This window comes from Mus musculus, chromosome 6 (genome assembly GCF_000001635.26).
Source record: "Mus musculus strain C57BL/6J chromosome 6, GRCm38.p6 C57BL/6J".
Taxonomy (NCBI): Eukaryota; Metazoa; Chordata; class Mammalia; order Rodentia; family Muridae; genus Mus; species Mus musculus.
Genome location: NC_000072.6, coordinates 105,037,925 through 105,056,032, shown reverse-complemented (window position 1 = coordinate 105,056,032; position 18,108 = coordinate 105,037,925).

Below are 18,108 nucleotides of genomic sequence, written 5' to 3'. Positions count from 1 at the left end.
AAATATACTAAGAGGTTGTGATAGAACATGTGTGATATGAATGGATGTGTGCGGGATTCTGAGAGTTAAACTATTAAGCAGGGAGAGGGACTGAGAAGTGTAAAGAATGTGGTATATAAGTAGTTTAATCCAAGCTGATGACATATAAGGAAGTTTTATGTAGCCCCATTATTTTGTAAGATTATTCAAAGTTTAAAGATTTTAAACACAATTTTTCTGAATAAGTGAATATTGCTAAATTTGAAACATGTGAGTTATAAAATAAAAATCTCAGTTTCAGGCATAGGTTGTTTTCTTCTGAATTATTATTCAGGCTGAAGAAGTACCTAAAACAGTGAAGCCCATTGTCCTTGTTCTTGGTTGCCTACTGTGATTTGATGGTAGCTTAATTTGCTTTCTATCACTATAATAATGACCATGGAGACAAATAGCTTGAGAAGAAAGGATTTTATTTCATCTTAAAGCTGACAGTGTTTCATGACAAGACATCTGTTCAGGAAATCAAGGAAGGAACCCAGAGGCAGAAAATGAAGCCGATGCAATGGAGAAATGGTGCTTACTGGCTTGGTCCCATGGGTTGTTATCAGCTTGCTTTTTTTCATACAACTTAGTATCACCAAAGGTAGTACTGCCCACTGGGAGCTGACCCTTACCACATCAATCTTCAATCATTAATATGTTCTAGAGCCTGCCTTAACAGGAAAATCTGATGAATGCACTTTTTAATTGAAGTTTCCTCTTTTTAAATGACTCAAGCTTATGTGAAATAGATAAATACCAAGACAGGACAGATGATAAGACACAAATACTGAAGATACCACATATTTTCAGTGAAGGACATAGAAAAATTAATCTTTAACTGTTAGGAATATTTTCCCCCGATGAAATATGTTCATAGTATAGAAAGTGTTATCAAGGCTGTGAAAGGAACAAAGACATCAAGGGTCTTAACCAGCACTGGACTCCACGTGGTACAATAGCCACCTGCCAGGCAAGATGTATTCTGCTGCAATGGTGGCAATGTTATTTAAGGGAGTAACCAGTTACCCTCTGGACTGGATTTGGGGCTCACATCACAGAAGAAATTCATGCCTGGTACTGTAAATATGATCAAAACCCACAATCGGGAAGTCAGGACCAAGGGCAGAATCTATTGATTTTGTTTTGTTAAATTGCCAGCTGAATCTTTATATTTATGTTATTTATATTTATATTCATGGATGATATTGGTGTTGTTCCAATCCATACTTCAAGAAGCTTCTTATTAAAGTGAGCTATAGTTAAGGATGAGGCCCAACTGTCTAAAGTTTGGAAAGAGACAGTGAGTTATCAACTGTGAATTAGGGCATCTATGTCAACTATCAGCCCAAACTAAGGCTCAGGCAATAGCATAGTCTAAGGGATAGAAAGATCGTAAAAGCTGAAAAATGAAAATAAATGCTTGTGAAATTCTTTTTCCCGGCCATGACCAGGCTGTTGCTCTCATTGATTCACAGCAGCTGGGTTTACTTGCCCAAGACATGAATACGATTATGCCACTTAAAAACTCAAGCATGGAGTAACAATGATCACAGAGGCCTAAACCCTAGGTGAGGAGCTATTGGTAGGAGATGAGTTCTGGATGACAGAGTCATTGTCCTTTGCTGTATGTCTATGTATATATGGAAGTGTCCCATTGGATGACTCAATGTGATAACCCATATGCAAGTGACAGTAAAAATGGTAGATTATTATTTTGAAGATCAGAATGTGAAATTAGAAGGAAAATGAATCAGAGAACCCAGGAAGAATTGAAGTGGATGTGATCAAAATATTAAACACACACACACACACACACACACACACACACACACACACACACACACACACGAAGGGAGAAAGAATACTTTGGAATACTAACTCAAGGAAACACCTGTTAGCAATGCATGATTCTAATTACATTCAGCTGACTTCGTTTTACATTGATATTAAAAACAAATACATATTTTTCGTTTTAATACATCAAGTATTTATAAAATATAACAGGGAACTGGGTGTTCACCTCCATAATAATGCACTTATAGCTTGTATAAAAACCTAGGTCAGACTCCTGTAATGCAACTAAGTTAAAAAGAAACTAATTAGGGGGAGCTCATGTTAAAGTGCCAAATAAATTAAATGTGTAATATTACTTTAACAACCAGAGTTCAGAAAATCAGAATCCTTTGAAACAGTGAAAATTGACAATTTCCAACAATTTTATTTTTTAAGAGATTTATTCCTTTTTTCTTATATGCATAAGTGTTTTGCATATATATATATGCAGTGGTATATATATATGCATATATACATGCATATATATGAATGTATATTCATATATATGGTATATATATAATGGTGTATATATATTGCATATATATATATGCACATAAGTATTTTGCATATATACATACATATATATATACATATTATTATATATAATATATATATTGAATGTGATGCCTATGGTGGCCAGGAAAGAATCTCAGATTTCATGGACCATGGACTTGCAGTTACTGATAGTTGTGAGCCAGCATGTAGGTGCTGAAAACTGAACTTGGGATTTTTGAAAGAACAGCACATTCTCTTACTTGTTGAACCATCTCCTCGGCCCCAAGTACCTATTCACCTGTGCCTCTGCTACACTAACATACGTTCAGTTTTCAACCCAGGGTCTTGTGTAGATCATGGTGACTCTTCAATTGCCTTTCGCCTTATCTTCTTAGATAAGTATCTATTTTTCTGTCCTGTTCTTCTCACCTTACTTTATTTCAAGATTCAAACTTGGCCTCTAATTTGAAACCATAAGGCACCAATTAACTTTCTACTTGCCTCTCCCTTAATATCATTAGCACTATGCTCTCTCATGGAGCTATTTAATTCACTTATAATATAGCAGCATACTAAATAATACAACTATATGCTTATGTCTGTTTCTTTATAATTTTAATTAGTAAAGAGTAGCAGTCATGTTTTATTATTATCATCAAAATGTAAAATCTTATATATTGAATGAATTAAGTACTCAAAATATGTCTAAAATTAAAGTCCCAATGTGGTTCATAGACTACTAGGGAAATTAGTATTTATTAGGTTCAAGATAAGTTATTTCATATAACTCCATCTCCAGGGGCTCTGACATCTTCTATTGGTTGAGGGCCCTCGCCCTCAGCTGCGCATTCCCAAACACAGATTCACAAATGTAAACATAATACAAAATAAAACAAATTCTTAACAAGTTATCTGACACCATCACACCTTTGCTACTCTTAGTGTTGATATTAGTATTTTATTTTACTTATAAGCATAAGGCTTATTTTACCATCCTCCAATACACTTCAACCATAGGCTTAATTCAGAAGAATATCTATATTAAAAATTATCCCTAAAGCATAAAATTTATCCCTTGCTTTGATTATCAGTGTATTTTATGGAAACAGCTAAAACAGCTGTAGTGGAAGAGATACAAGGAAACAAGTAACCTTGAGGATGATTCCAAAGATGCTTTTCGTTATTGTTCCTCAACCAGGAATTAAGACCAAGCTCCCATGAATACTTCCAAAGTTAAATGTATGTCAACAATTGAAAAAAAAAAGTAATTCAAAGTGAGAGGAAGCTGGATTTGGGGGCAGAAAGAAATGGGAAAAGATGGGTGTAGACAAAGAGGCTGTAATTATGAAAAGGATTATCCCCATTAGAGAAAATCTTGTACAATTCACCTATAGTAATTGTGCCTGGAGGGCAAGACACAGCAATGATTCCATTGTAGGAAATTTAAACACACTGAAAAGACTTTCACTTGATGAGACAATGCCTGGACAGGTGGAGTCTCACACAATGACTTAGAAAGTACTTTCTCCAGTTCATCTGCCACACAGACTCCCAGAAAGTTGCAGCAGTTATTCTAATAAGGGACAAGGTTGAATATAGGCTGGCAGCAGAACATGACATCATTCACATGGTGCTGATTCTGCAGCCTTGTGGAAGACAAGTCACGATGTTGGTGGAAAAATAAATGAAATGTGCTCTCTTTTCTACCAAAGAGCTAACTGTAATAGAAAGTTTAATCTTTACAGTGTAAAATAGAGGCTTTATCTACAATCTGTATGGCCTTTGTATGAGGCTGGGATGTGCTCTTCCTATAAGGGGCTTTTCTCTTCCCAGGAGGGGCATGTCAGTCCTAGGAGAGAGCCTGACTTAGTTTTTCAGGATATAAGCTTCCATATAGGCTCATAAAATTTTTTTTTAAAGGACAACATCTGACAAAAATCTTCCTCCATTTCCCAAGTTAACATTTGCCTATAATCAAAGAATGTGTTCAAAGTTTTATTCTGTTCTCAAAAATTTTACATTTCCATTAGAAGAATAAGTGCTTTGGATTATGTGGTCAATTTCCTGAGAACCCAGCCCTATTTCTAACAGTGTTTGCGAAAGTTGTCCTATATTCACACTGCAAAGCCTTTATTAACTAATAAGTATAAATGGGTTAGTTTCCTGGACAGAGTTCCCGAGATGGCTTTGTATGAAGCACTGACAGTGAGGTGGAAGTGTGATAGAGACCCCAGGGAATTGCAGATCTCAAGGACAGGAACATTGCTGACAAAAACAAAAGGTCCTTACTGAAGATGGACCAAGAATGTGTAATGGACTACATAAGCACTGTATGATGCTCCCTCATACATCTGTTAGATTTTGACAAGACCAACATGAGCCTCACATGTTGGATGTACCACAAAAGGGTTTGCTGGGTGCCTGATAAGCTTTAGGTTAGCTTTGCTCTGATCTTTACTTTCTTTGTCTCCATTTTTTTCTCTCCTCTGGAATGGGAATGCTTATTCTGTTCCCTGTGTATGTCTATTAGAAATATATGTTTTATGCTTCTTATATTTGTTTAAAGGTACTCACTGTTTAAAGAGATGCCTCCATGAGTTTAAGCACAGACTTTGAACTATGAAATAGTCATTCGGCTGTGAATTTGAGACAAGGACATTATGCACATGGCGATAATAGTGAGTCTGTGGGGTTTGGGTGGGATTCTTTGATTTGAAAATGAGATGTCTCCTACTGATGCCTGAGTTTGGATTCTTAGTTTCTCATTTGTGGGATCTTTTGCAAGCCATGTGGAACATGGTTGATTGAAATGAGACAATGGGACTTCTTGTCCTTTTCTCATAGATGAACAACCTGTAGAGCAGGTTTCTGGCTCCATCAACCAAGCTTTCAGCCACTGAAACTGTGAGGCAAAATAAATATCTCCTCTTTCAGAAGAGTCTCTCAGGTCAAAAGGTAACTACTGTGCTTGTTTAAAAGTGTTGTGAAGCAGGAACAAGTTGGATCTGTATCCTCCGTTAATTTGCACACAGAAGATTCTCCACTGGTATAGAATGGCTCAATGCCTGGGGAATGTAAACTACACACTACAACTAAGACACTTGCTTCCAGACTCTCAGCTGAGTGATAAAGCAGGCATAGGTTAAGTTCCAGATAGTTTGAAGCTTAATTCAAGTTTACATAAGTTAAAGTTGTACCAGCTGCTATGTAACTACATGACAATAAGACAGATAAATCAGGAATATGGAAACAGGAGATAAGGTGACACATTCCAGATTTTCTCATGGATTTCTTACATGATACTGGTTATGTTCACTTAGACTTACTTTCCCAGTGTCCAGGTAACTTCCCATTCTTTTCTCTTTAAAATTTTCCAGATTATCCCACTTAATATAAACTCCTTTTCTGAAGTTTTAGAGGTTATCTTAAAAATTATTGTTCATGTCCTCTGGAAATTCCACGTGCATAAAAAGGTCGACTATAGCATGAATTTACGTTTGTCTACCTTTCATTAATGCATCTAAGAAGTATTTGTGTTGGGGGCTATTTCATTCATTTTGGATTGTTTCCTAGTATCTATTTGACTGTTATAATATTGATTAGGAAAACACTCTCATAATACACTCATTATCAGAGAAGCTCAAAAGATTCTGAAAACAACCCTTAATTGTGTGAGCAAATGAGGTTAATTTGGTCTCCATTACTCAATTTAAAATTAGACTTCATTTTATACTAAAATTATACATACCTTGATTTTTAGCTTAATTAATCTAAACCTAAAATTAAAAAAAAATCTTGTTATTTTAAAACAACCCTTTAAACATAAGACCAAATCAAAAGATTACAAAAGTAATGAAAATTCAGGTTAACACCTGATTGTCCATCTGTCAGTTGTTAAATCAAAGTCAATAATGGTTTGTCAAACAATTAACTGAGTTAATAAATAGTTACAGAATAACCTCATCTGCGTACTAACAGTAGTTGCTTGTTGGGATTTTTTTGCACTGAAACTATTCTACATAATACCCAAACCCAAACGAGTTGGAAATCAAACATGACTGAACTGTTGATGGTTAATGATGAAGAAGATATAATTCACTAACTACATTTCCAGTCCCAGAAAGTTTTTGTCTTCTCTATCCACAAATGAACAGACAGGCATCATAGAGAAGATACCACTTTTGGCAGAACTATATGCATATCTTCAAGTATTTACAAAACTGCAAATCCTAATATGCAAAGAAAATAACTTAGGTCTAAATTATTTGATTATATCAATTCTCTACTTGCATTGTCCTGTGCTAGGGAAAATTAAAGGCTGTGTTATTACAAAAATTAAAATGTTAACACATCCAAGTCAGCAGGGGGTTGAGTATTCATGTTATCAAAACTAGGAATGTTTATAAAAACAAGTAATCAAAAGAGTAAGTTGTGAGAGTGTGAGAAGAAATGCAATGAAAGACAGACAAGCCAGCTGCTCCTCTGACAAAGAAATGTGAGTTAAGAAACACTTACAAATGCAAGTGCTTCCCAATAACTTCTTTAATGTATCTTTGAGAAATACATGGTACCCCTACATACTTATGTAAATATGAAATACACATAGTGTTTCAGTTACTATGATGACCCAAAGTAACTTAAAGGCGAAAATACTTATATTAGGTTGCAGCGTTTGTGGGTGGATTAATGTATCCCTCTATCCTCTGGAAGTACTGCCTGGTTGCCAGAGATGGCTACTTCAGTTTCTATGCACCACCTCTGGCTGGAATCTCAGCTAGCCTTACTCCATAGACTCCTGTATCATCCCTTGTCCCAGATCTCCTGCTAGTCCAGAGATGTCCCCCTTCATTTTCCATTCTCACCCCCAGCCCTCTTCTGCACCTACTCTCCCCACATCTGGTCAGTCTCTCTGTTTCTCTCCTTACCCCTTCTCCCATCCAGTTTCTTTTCTCCATCCACTTCCAATAGCAATTTAGTTTTTTTCTTTTGAGTGATACTTGTGCATCCTCTTTTGGAACCTCCTTATTATTCAGTTTCTTTAGGTATGGATTGTAGCAAAGTTATCCTACACTTTATAGCTAATGTGGGTACATATAATACAAGTCTTTCTGGGTCTGTGTTACCTCACTCAGGATGATATTCTCAAGTTCCATCTCTTTGCCCACAAAATTCATGATGTCTTTGTTTTAAATAGCTGAATAGTATTACATTGTGTGGATGTACCACATTTTCTTTGTCCAATGTTCACTGGTCATTGTTGACATTGACTTGTTTCCAGTTTATGGCTATTAGGAATAAGGCTAAACAGTGTCTCTGTGATATTTTGGGGCATCTTTTGGGTACTTGCTCAGGAGTATTATACCTAGATCTTGAGGTAAATCTATTCCCAGTTTTCTGAGAAAAAGGAAAATTGATTTCCAAAGCAATTGTACAAGTTTACACTCCCACCAGCAATGAAAGAGTGTTTCCCTTGCTTCACACCCTCACCACCATGTGTTGTCACTTGAATTTTTCATCTTTGCCATTCTGATGGATATAAGATGTAATCTCAGGGCAATTTTGATTTGCATTTCCCCAATGACTACGGACATTGAACATTTCTTTAATTTGTCTTGCCTACAAGATGTGCAGGGATGAAGATGGAACGAAAACTGAGGAAACAGCCAAACAATGACTCACCTAACTTGAGACGCCATGTGGCAGAACCAACCCCTGGCACTATTAATGATACTCAACTATGCTTGCAGACAGCATAACTCACTTCTGAGAAGCTCCATTCAACAGTGGATGGAGGAAGGTTCAGAGAACCACAGCCAAACATTATTTGGAGTTTAGAGAGTCTTGTAAAAGAGTGGGAGAGAAAATTGTGCAAGCCAGAGAGGTCAAGGACACCACAAGGCCTACAGAGTTAACTGGCCTGGACCCATGGGCCCTCATAGAGCCTGAGCCACCAACCAGGAAGCATGCAGGGGCTGGACACAGGCTCCCTACTTATTTTCATCAAATGTGCAGTTTGGTCTTCATATGGAACCCCTATCAAGTGAGCAGGTGATGTTTCAAACTCTGTGCACTGCTATTGGATTCCCTTCTCCTTCCTTGGACTGTCTAGTTGGGCCTTGGTGGGAGAAGATGTCCCAGGCTTGCTGGGAGAGCTGAAGTGGTACCCAAGGGCATTTCTCTCTTCTCTGAGGAGAAGAGAAAGGGCAACAGGGCTATGGATTTGTAAGCTTGGGACTGGTAGGAAAAGAGGGAAGGTGCTGAGATTGAAATGTAAATGAATAAAAAAATAATTGGACAAATATTTATTTGGGGTTATGTTTCAAATGCTAGTTCATAAAGTGGGGATATAATGGCAGCAGTCAGTCAGAACAAGATCAAACTGGTTGTATTTCATTTCCCAGAAAACCAAGAAAGCAAGCTGGAAGTGGGATGAGGCAACAATTTCTCCAAGCCCAGTGATATATCCCCTCCAGCAATACTCTACACACTGTAAGTTTCATGAGTTCCTCAGGCAGCCCACTGGCTAGAGACAGTGTGCAGATACATAAGTCTATGAGGGACATTTTGTTTTCATTAAAACCACAACATTGCATATTACTCATTATTCAAAAATATCTGGGCTGTCTCAACTTAATCTAGGAGGTTTTTTTCCCCCAACTCTATGGCCTTGAATTTGTGTGTACACCCTACTTCCTCAAATAGAAATATCAAGTAGTTATATGTATATCATTTTGTGTACTAACAAGATTACCCAGTATGCAGAATACACTCAGTTTGTGCAATAAATACCCAAATGTAATTAAACAAATATAACAGAAACTTACACTTTTGCCCACTTCAGATCATTCATTACTAAAACTTCTAGATTGTTACAAATGTTTGTCTTAGGTTGTGTCTAACATTCTTGTGCTTAATCCTGTTTCCAGATTATTTATACATTTTAACTCTACTCCATTTTTCTTTTCTTCTTTTCATTTTAAAGTTCTAATCTCCCATTGTCACACAGAAAGCTCTTTCCTAGCTGGGCATGGTGGTGCACTCCTTTAATCACAGCACTCTGGATACAGAGGAAGGTAGATTTCTGAGTTCGAGGCCAGCCTTGTTTACAAAGTGAGTTCCAGGACAGCCAGGGTTATACACAGAAACCCTGTTTGGAAAAACAGAAAAAAAAAAAAAAGGAAAAGAAAAAAAAGAAAGTTCTTTCCTTACAGATTACAACCATCAGCTATCATGTCTATAAATACAGGTATGTATGCATAATTTTCACTAAATGTGTGTGTGTGTGTGTATACACACACACACACACACACACACGTACACACACACACGTACACATACATATATATGATTGCCTTTAGATCAGTAGCTTTCAACCTATGATTCACATATCAGATATCCATCAGATTATACGTTTACAGTACAATGGATAACCATAGCAAAATTACACTTATTAAGCAGCCACATAAATAATTTCATTGTTGGTGTCACCATAGCATGAGGAACTGTATAAAAGGGTCGGAACATTAGGAAGTTTGAGATCTATTGGTTTAGATGCTAGAAAAAGACACTAGATTCACTGGAGCTCTTTTTTTGAGGTGGACCCATCATATTATCTTCTTTTAAAATAAAATATTGGGACAATTGAAAACATGCATTTTCAAGGAACAAGAAATAGACAACTAATCCCAAGCCTTGAGTGTTCAGGAAAATTTTGAATTCATGCATGTTTCATGTCAACCAGACACAAGAAGAAGGAATCTCAACTGAGAAAATATCTTCTTGAGATTGCACTAGAGGCAAGCCTTGGAGGGCATTTTGTTAATTAGTGATTGATATGAGAGGACCCAGCCCATGGCGAATGATGCCATTCCTGGCCTGGTGGTCCTGGATATATTAAGAGAACAGTCCGAGCAAACTATGAGCAGAAAGCCAGTAAGCAGCACTATTGGCCTGTGTATCAGCTCATTACCATCAGGCTACTGCCTTGTTTGTGTCCCTGCACTAGCTTTCATCAATTATGGACTACAATGGGGAATTGTGAGATGAATCATTTCTCACAACTTACTTTTGATCATGGTTCCTTCTTTGTGTCAATAATATTAAGTGTACCATCTTCAAAGCCTTTAAGCCCACTATTTGGGCCACCAAGGTGGCCCAAATTATCCTTTTTGTTGATTATCCTCTTTATTAATTATCCTTTTTATGGACCCACTATGAAGAGCCTGGAGAACAGCTCTCAGAGCCTGGAGTTGGCTGCTGCGATTCCTCCAGCCTTCTTCCCCTCATCTCTTCTCCACAGGTCTGGGGTTCTGGGTGTTACTTTGACCCCATGTATCCTAGCTGATTTTGACATTGTCCTTATTTATCTGCCTAATTTAAAGAAGAAGCCCTTACTCAGATCTCTATCCCTTTGACACTGTCACTCTCAAGTATCCAGATTAATGCTTCATTGAATCTTCAGTGGGAGTCAGATGTAATGCAAAATGTCCTTTGGTTCTTTCATTTTTTTCTATGTTCTCCTAAAGGAACATCCTAGAAAAAGAATTGTGAGTAATTAAATCTAATCTTGCTAATGTTGGTGCCCTAATTATCTATCACATCAACTGCTTTAAAAACTCTAGCTATAAACTCTGGCAATATGGGTTCGAATATTGAATCAATAATTCTGAAGCACCTCAGAACTTGAACCTTACTTCTTTAGAATAACATGCCTGTGTTCAAGTTTTATTTCTTGCAATATCATTACATTATTGGAACATGGTTATTATAAATTCTTCAAATATATGCTGTGACATTTTGTAGATAAAAACTTTGTGAACAGGTTATTTTTTTAAAGGTGTGCTATTTTAATCCCATTGCTTCAGAAGCATAATTCACCTTTGAAAATATGTGTTTCTTTAGCGTATTCCTTGTGCTGATTCACTAAATTGTCTAAAATAAGCACTTTAAAAGTTCATTTTATGTGACTTCATCATTTCATAATTAGCCCATTTATTAAATTAAATGAATTTCAATCATTCTTCTGGAGTCCAATTTTACCAATCATGTATAAACTGAATATCAAGCCTTCAAGAACGTTATAAGTGTCCAGAAATTCCAACAAACACTCCTACTGTATCATATACTGAGGGAAAATTACAGATTTTAATTGAAAATCTCATAGGTTCTATTAAAAATGGTAGAACTTATTAATTTTAAAAATGAAGTCACCTGACATTTTAAAGACCTAAGTTCAAGTATCTACTGCATCTTGCATTTTATCTGTATTTACCAAAAGTTATCTGGTTACAGTTTGTCAACCTGTAGCAATGCCTATAAGGAAAGTGTTTAGGCTGGACGTGGTGGCGCACTCCTTTAATACCAGCACTTGGGAGGCAGAGGCAGGCGGATTTCTGAGTTCAAGGCCAGCCTGGTCTACAGAGTGAGTTTCAGGACAGCCAGGGATACACAGAGAAATCCTGTCTCATAAAACCAAAAAAAAAAAAATCTTTATATTTGCTTTTAGCTATTTTCTCACTGAAATGTAATTATTATTATGCAATACTATACATAAACCAATACTGTACATAAGCCAATAATATAATACTATATATAAGCCAAATACAATAGCATCCTAGTATTTAGCACTAGATAGATTATTATGTTTCCACAATACCAATCTATATTATGATGGAATATAATCTTTAAGTTTAAGAAAAAGTCAGAGATTCATGTTAAGATCTTGGAGACTTAGTTTAAATCTCACAGCAAGACATTTTACATGGAAATTTGTGTTAAATGATCGAGCAGTAAATATTTATTTTTTTCCAATCAGAAGCCACTGAGGTAGTTATGATGGGTTTAATGTAAAGCATAACTACTTAAAATATCATACCAAGATTACAAATAAAAAAGAAGCAATCCCTAGTATACAATATTCTAATGCCCTTTTCACAAAATAATGCTTCTTTACAAACACAGGCCTTAGACTGGTATATTTTTCATTCTTTCAACAATAGTGAGATTGGAGTATGATTATAAATAAATAACACACATTCAATGTCAGAAAATGTAGGCTAGGTTACAATTTGAATGGAAGAAAGATCTGCCAAGCTTCTTAGTGTTTACATCATTTTCTTATAATTTTAAGAGAAGTATTTGAACAAGGACAAAAGGCTTTTGAACACTGCTTTGCAAGTATTGAACTAGTACAAAATGCTAAGACTAATCCAGTGGTTGAAGGGGTCAAGAATGTAATAAAAATCTCATCAAACTAAGTTCAATCAAAGACTTCTACTCTACTATTCTTTCTTAAGGTAATGTTTAGGTCCAAAAACAGTGCATTCCAAAATAGCAGTGATGGAGATAATGTCCTAAACCGAAGGACTTGGGCAAAATTCCTTTTACTACTTCAGGTTGAAAACAGAGAAGTCTAAAGATGGTTCCCTATTTTCAGCAGGCAGGATGTAGGACAACCCTCTAAAATGTACCAGAGACCTGGGCAGTGGCAGAATCTCAAGACTCAAAGAGAGGGACCTTAGATGAAATACCCAACAGTGGGGAGAGGGTACTTACAGAATTTACCTCCAGTAAAAAGACGGCATCAAGTGAAGGGATTGGGTTATCATCCCCCAGTCAAAAACTCTGACCTATAATTAATTGTTCCTGTCTAAAAGAACTGCAGAGACAAAAGTGGTGAAAAGACTGAGGGAAAGGATTTCAAGTGTCTGGCCCAAATTGGGACCCATCTCAAGAGGAGGATCCAAGGCCTGAAAGTATTACTGATTTATGATATACTTACAAACAGGAGCCTAACATGGCTGCCCTCCCAGAGGCCCAACAAGCATCTGATGAGACAGAAGTAAATGCTCACACTCATCCCATGGTCTGAAGTCAGGGACCTCTGTAGTTGAATTAGGGAAATAATGGAAGAAGTTGAGGAGGAGGGCAACCCCATGGAAAGACCAGCAGTCTCAACAAACCTGGACCCCCGAGATCTCTCAAACACTGAGCAACCACCCAGGCAGCATACACTAGCTGGTTTGAGGCCCCTGACACATATGCAGCAGAGGACTGCCTGTCCTGGCTTCAATGAGAGAAGCAAGTCACCCTTGAGAGACTTGAGGTCTCAGGGAATGGGGAGGACTGGAGGTACATGGGAAGATGTGGGGGCATCCTTTGAGCAAGAGGAGAGGAGAGGAGGAATAGAATGAGGAACTGTCAGAGGGAAGAAACCAGACTGTATAAAAACAAAGATTAAAGGTAATAATAGTAATAAAAAAGATGGTTCTCTGTTCTCTGTTTGCCAGAAAAGCATATCTCTTAAGGTAGTTTTCTGTATGTTGAGAACTACCTTTAGTTTTCCCTGAAAGATCAACCACCTTGGGCAATCTGGATGATTGTATCAGCTCAAATATCCCCACATGGCAGATTCGTATAAAATCTGTTCACTTTTTTTAACCACTTTAGTTCTCTCTCTTAGAGAGATTCTCTTGTCAGCTTGATCCTCCATGTTTAGTTTAGTTCAGTAGTTGTTCTGAGCCATTGCTTACAGTGGTCAGTGATAATAACTTTGGAACCCCATATAGTTTTGGAGGCACATATGAAATGGAATGTTGAAAACTATGAATTGCAAATTTTGTGTAAAAAAATAATAAAAATTTTAAGACCTATGTATTAGTGCTTTGCCAACTGTCTGAGGTGAGAAGCTTTGTCTTGCTAATTACCTCCAAGATCCTCAGGCTTGGCTGTGTCTTACTGGTGAGACACTGCCTTTTATTCCATGTTATCAGTCAAGGGTTGGTTGTATAATGAATAGCTTTGGTAGATGAAAGTAGTCCCCGACTGGAACAATGCACACATTCTCCTACAATCTGGATGCAAAGTCACTTCCACCCCTTCCCCTGGGAATGAATTTCAGATTTTCCAATTTTCTATCATAAGTGGTATAAATCTTTATATTGAGAGTTCTCCTAAAGTGTTATCAACTGTATCTGCAAGGCTGATGTGGTTATCTTCATTCTCTATGACAAGAAATCAACCAATAAAAACCACAAAGAAAAATGTTCTAGTTATTCCTATTGCCAGGAGAAACACATTATACACTTGGAAACACCTTGCCTTCCTAACTGACCCAAGAAATCACATCAAGCTAGCTAACTCTCTGACTTGATGCAAACAGAAACAGAAATTCTACCTCTTGCAAACTGGCAACAAAACATTATTTTCTACTTTTTATATTTAGCTGCTCCCTTGGTGAATTTTGTAAAATATAAATGGATGTATGCCCTGTGTAAATGCCACCATTTAAATAAGCCATACTTCACGACATCTGGAGTCTAGACTACATCAAAGAGGATCAAAGATAACATCCAAGATTAGGAGGTGAACACATCAAGACCTCCCTACAGTATTCTGGCTCATTCTTCCTCAGTGTTGAGTCTAATAGAAGTCAGGTTGTGATATTATTTCTTTTTCTATGGATGTGAACTTGCTAGAAACAACAGATGGAAACTTTCATGGGTAGCAAATGACATACTGATATCCTTCATCTGACAATCAACAATGAAATGAGTCTAACCAAGAATCTTCCCTACTCAAGCCTTCAAACAAGACTACAGTTGATGGCTACCTACAGCCAAGGAAATACTTACATAGGAAATTCAACAAAAAGCCATAGTGAATTTTCTTAACAACAGATGCCAGAAAATAGGCAATTGTTTTGTTCCAGCCACCAGGTTATTGATTAACAATTGAAGGACAATTAAACAATTGAAGGACAAGCATCAGTTCATTGGATGTCACTCCTTTAAGTGGCAAGCTTGCTGAAAGTCCTGACCCACTCTGGTAACTGGTATATCACACACACACATGTACGTACATGTGCTCGTGTGCGCATGAGCACACACACACACACACATACACACGTAATTAATTTTTGAAAGGACACATTTCTCTTTCTCTGAGAGAAAGCCTATCTGACAAGTTAATACCCTTGCTTTCATTGACTAGCAAAATCTCTGAAAACCAGAAACTATTTATTAATTAAGAATTAATAATGGTCCACAATTTCGTCTTAGATCTAAACTTTGTCTCTGTAACTTCTTCTATAGGTATTTTGTTCCCTATTCTAAGGAGGAATGAAGTATCCACACGTTGGTCTTCCTTCTTCTTGATTTTCTTGCATTTTGCAAATTTTATCTTGGGTATTCCGTGATATAGCTGTCTCGTGTAAGGCTATGCCAGTGCCTGGCAAATACAGAAGTGGATGCTCACAGTCATCTATTGGATGGAACTCAGGGCCCCCAATGGAGGAGCTAGAGAAAGTACTCAAGGAGCTGAAGGGTTCTGCAACACAATAGGTGGATCAACAATATGAACTAACCAGTACCCCCAGAGCTCACGTCTCTAGCTGCATATGTAGCAGAAGATGGCCTAGTCGGCCATCATTGGGAAGAGAGGCCCCTTGGTCTTGCAAACTTTATATGCCCCAGTACAGGGGAACACCAGGGCCAAGAAGTGGGAATGGGTGGGTGGGGAAGCAGAGCAGAGGGAGGGTACAGGGAACTTTCAGGGTAGCATTTGAAATGTAAATAAGGAAAATATCTAATAAAAAAGAATTAATAATGACTGGAAAGCAAGTTGATGAAATTATTTGTAATACTATTCTTCTCTACTTATAAGTTGATGCCTGGCCCAATTGTCATCAGAGTGGCTTCACCCAGCAACTGTTGGGAACAGATGCAGAGACTCACAGCCAAACATTAGGCAGAACTTGGGAATCCTGAGGAAGAGGGGCATGAAGGATTGTAGGGGCCAGAGTGGGAAAGGACACTACAAGAAAACCAACATATTCAACTAACTTGGGTTCATAGGACACAGATGCTGAACTACCACAATGGAAGTGTCCTAATTCCTGTGCACATATGTTATGATTGTGTAGTTTGGTGTGCTTCTGGAACTCCTAACAGTGGAAACAGAGTGTATCTCTGACTCGGCAGCCTGCTTTGGGATTTCATCCTCCAGCCTTGATAGGAGAGGAGGTGCCTAATGTTGGGGCATATTGATATGCCATGACTGGTTGATATTGATATGAGGCATGTCCTTTTCTGAAAAGAAATGGAGAAGTGGATCTGGGAAGCGGAGAGGTGAAGGGACTGATAGGAGAGGAAGAAAGAGAAAAGCTGTTGGTATGAAAAATAAGCAAAAATGAATAAATAACTCAATAAATAAATAAAAATATATTTCATAAAAGGATCAATAATGGGCAAATTTAGATGTTATTCAGATATTAAGTAAACCAAGATTTTTAAAGTTGATTAAGAAAATAATACAATTCACAAAGGAAAAGAAAGCTGAAAGTCTATAGAAAAAAATTATGCTTCATTAGAAGTTTATAGGTTTTCAAGAGTTGATAAAATATAGAAAGAAAACTGCTGATTTAGGAGTGATAAAAGAACTGGAGTTAGAAATTAAAGACATTTCTATGATTTTTACTTTAAGAAGTTTCTTAGTTTATTAAAAGCAGAGTAAGCACTACAACACCCATTCTTTAAAACAATACAGTTATCTGCATAAAGTGGAAATAGTTCTACTCATTAAATTCTTCAGTCTACGAGGAATTACATGAAGTGCATTCACAGCTCTCTTAATTTTTATGGTAACACATTTCTTTCTAAAGTTCAATTAAAACAGTACTCTTCTGCCACGCGATAATTGAATAAACCAAAATTGTAAATTTGAGCAACCAGAACTGTCATCCTTCATTAGAACCCTCGCATGACCTTGCATGACAGGTTAACCTAGAGAGCACAGGGGCAACAATCATGTAGAAAGGATTCTCTTACAGCCGTTCAGCTCTTGGGGCTAGACTCCAAGTATTTCATGGAATGAGATATCCATGAACTTCCAGGAAACCAGAGTAGAATGATATGCGTATGAAGACATGTGTGCATATAAAACAAATGTGCAGCTTGGTCTTCATGTGAGACCCTTAACAACAGGAGCAGAGGTTGTCTCTGACACTGTTGCCTGCATTTGGATCCCTTTATCCTACCTGGACTGCCTTATCTAGCCTCAGTAGGAGATCCTCCTAGACCTACTGCAACTTGAAAGGCCAAGGGAGGGGTTGATATCCATGGGAGGCCTTCTCTAAGGAAAAGGGGGACTGGGAGTATATGAGAGAGGGGAAACTGTGATCAGGCTGTTAATTAATTATAATGGAGAAAATGAAGATGTACTATATTTTGTAGTTGTATAGTACTTTAATTCAGCGTGTTAAATATATTCTTATATTTTATATTTTAAGTAAACCATTAATAAGTACTCAAAAAAAAAAAAGATGTGTTTGGCTGTCGAGATCACAGCTGGTATACTTGTGGAGCTTAACTTTGTTTGTCATTTTAATTATATAGAGAAGAACTTAATGATTACTAAATCATACTGCATGAGTCTCCCCTGGTGTTCCAAGCTGTGGTTGAGAAACAAGAAGTGAGATTGCTCATCTCGTCATTCTTACTCACATAGTCTCCTTACTATCATTCTCCTGTCCTTCCTCCTTTCTTGTCTCTTATTTCTGATGTCTTTCTCTCACATATGCCACTTCCTGGCTATAAGGACTAGTTTTTGTGCTTCAGTGAAACATTTGAGCTGCAATGAGTGGAAACCGTGTGCTGAAATAAACAGTCCTCCAAGAGAAAAGAAGAGGAAAGAGAGAGGGAAAGGGAAAGAAAAAGAAAAATGTCAAGAGGATGCTGGTAATTCTTAGCCATTCACTGAACT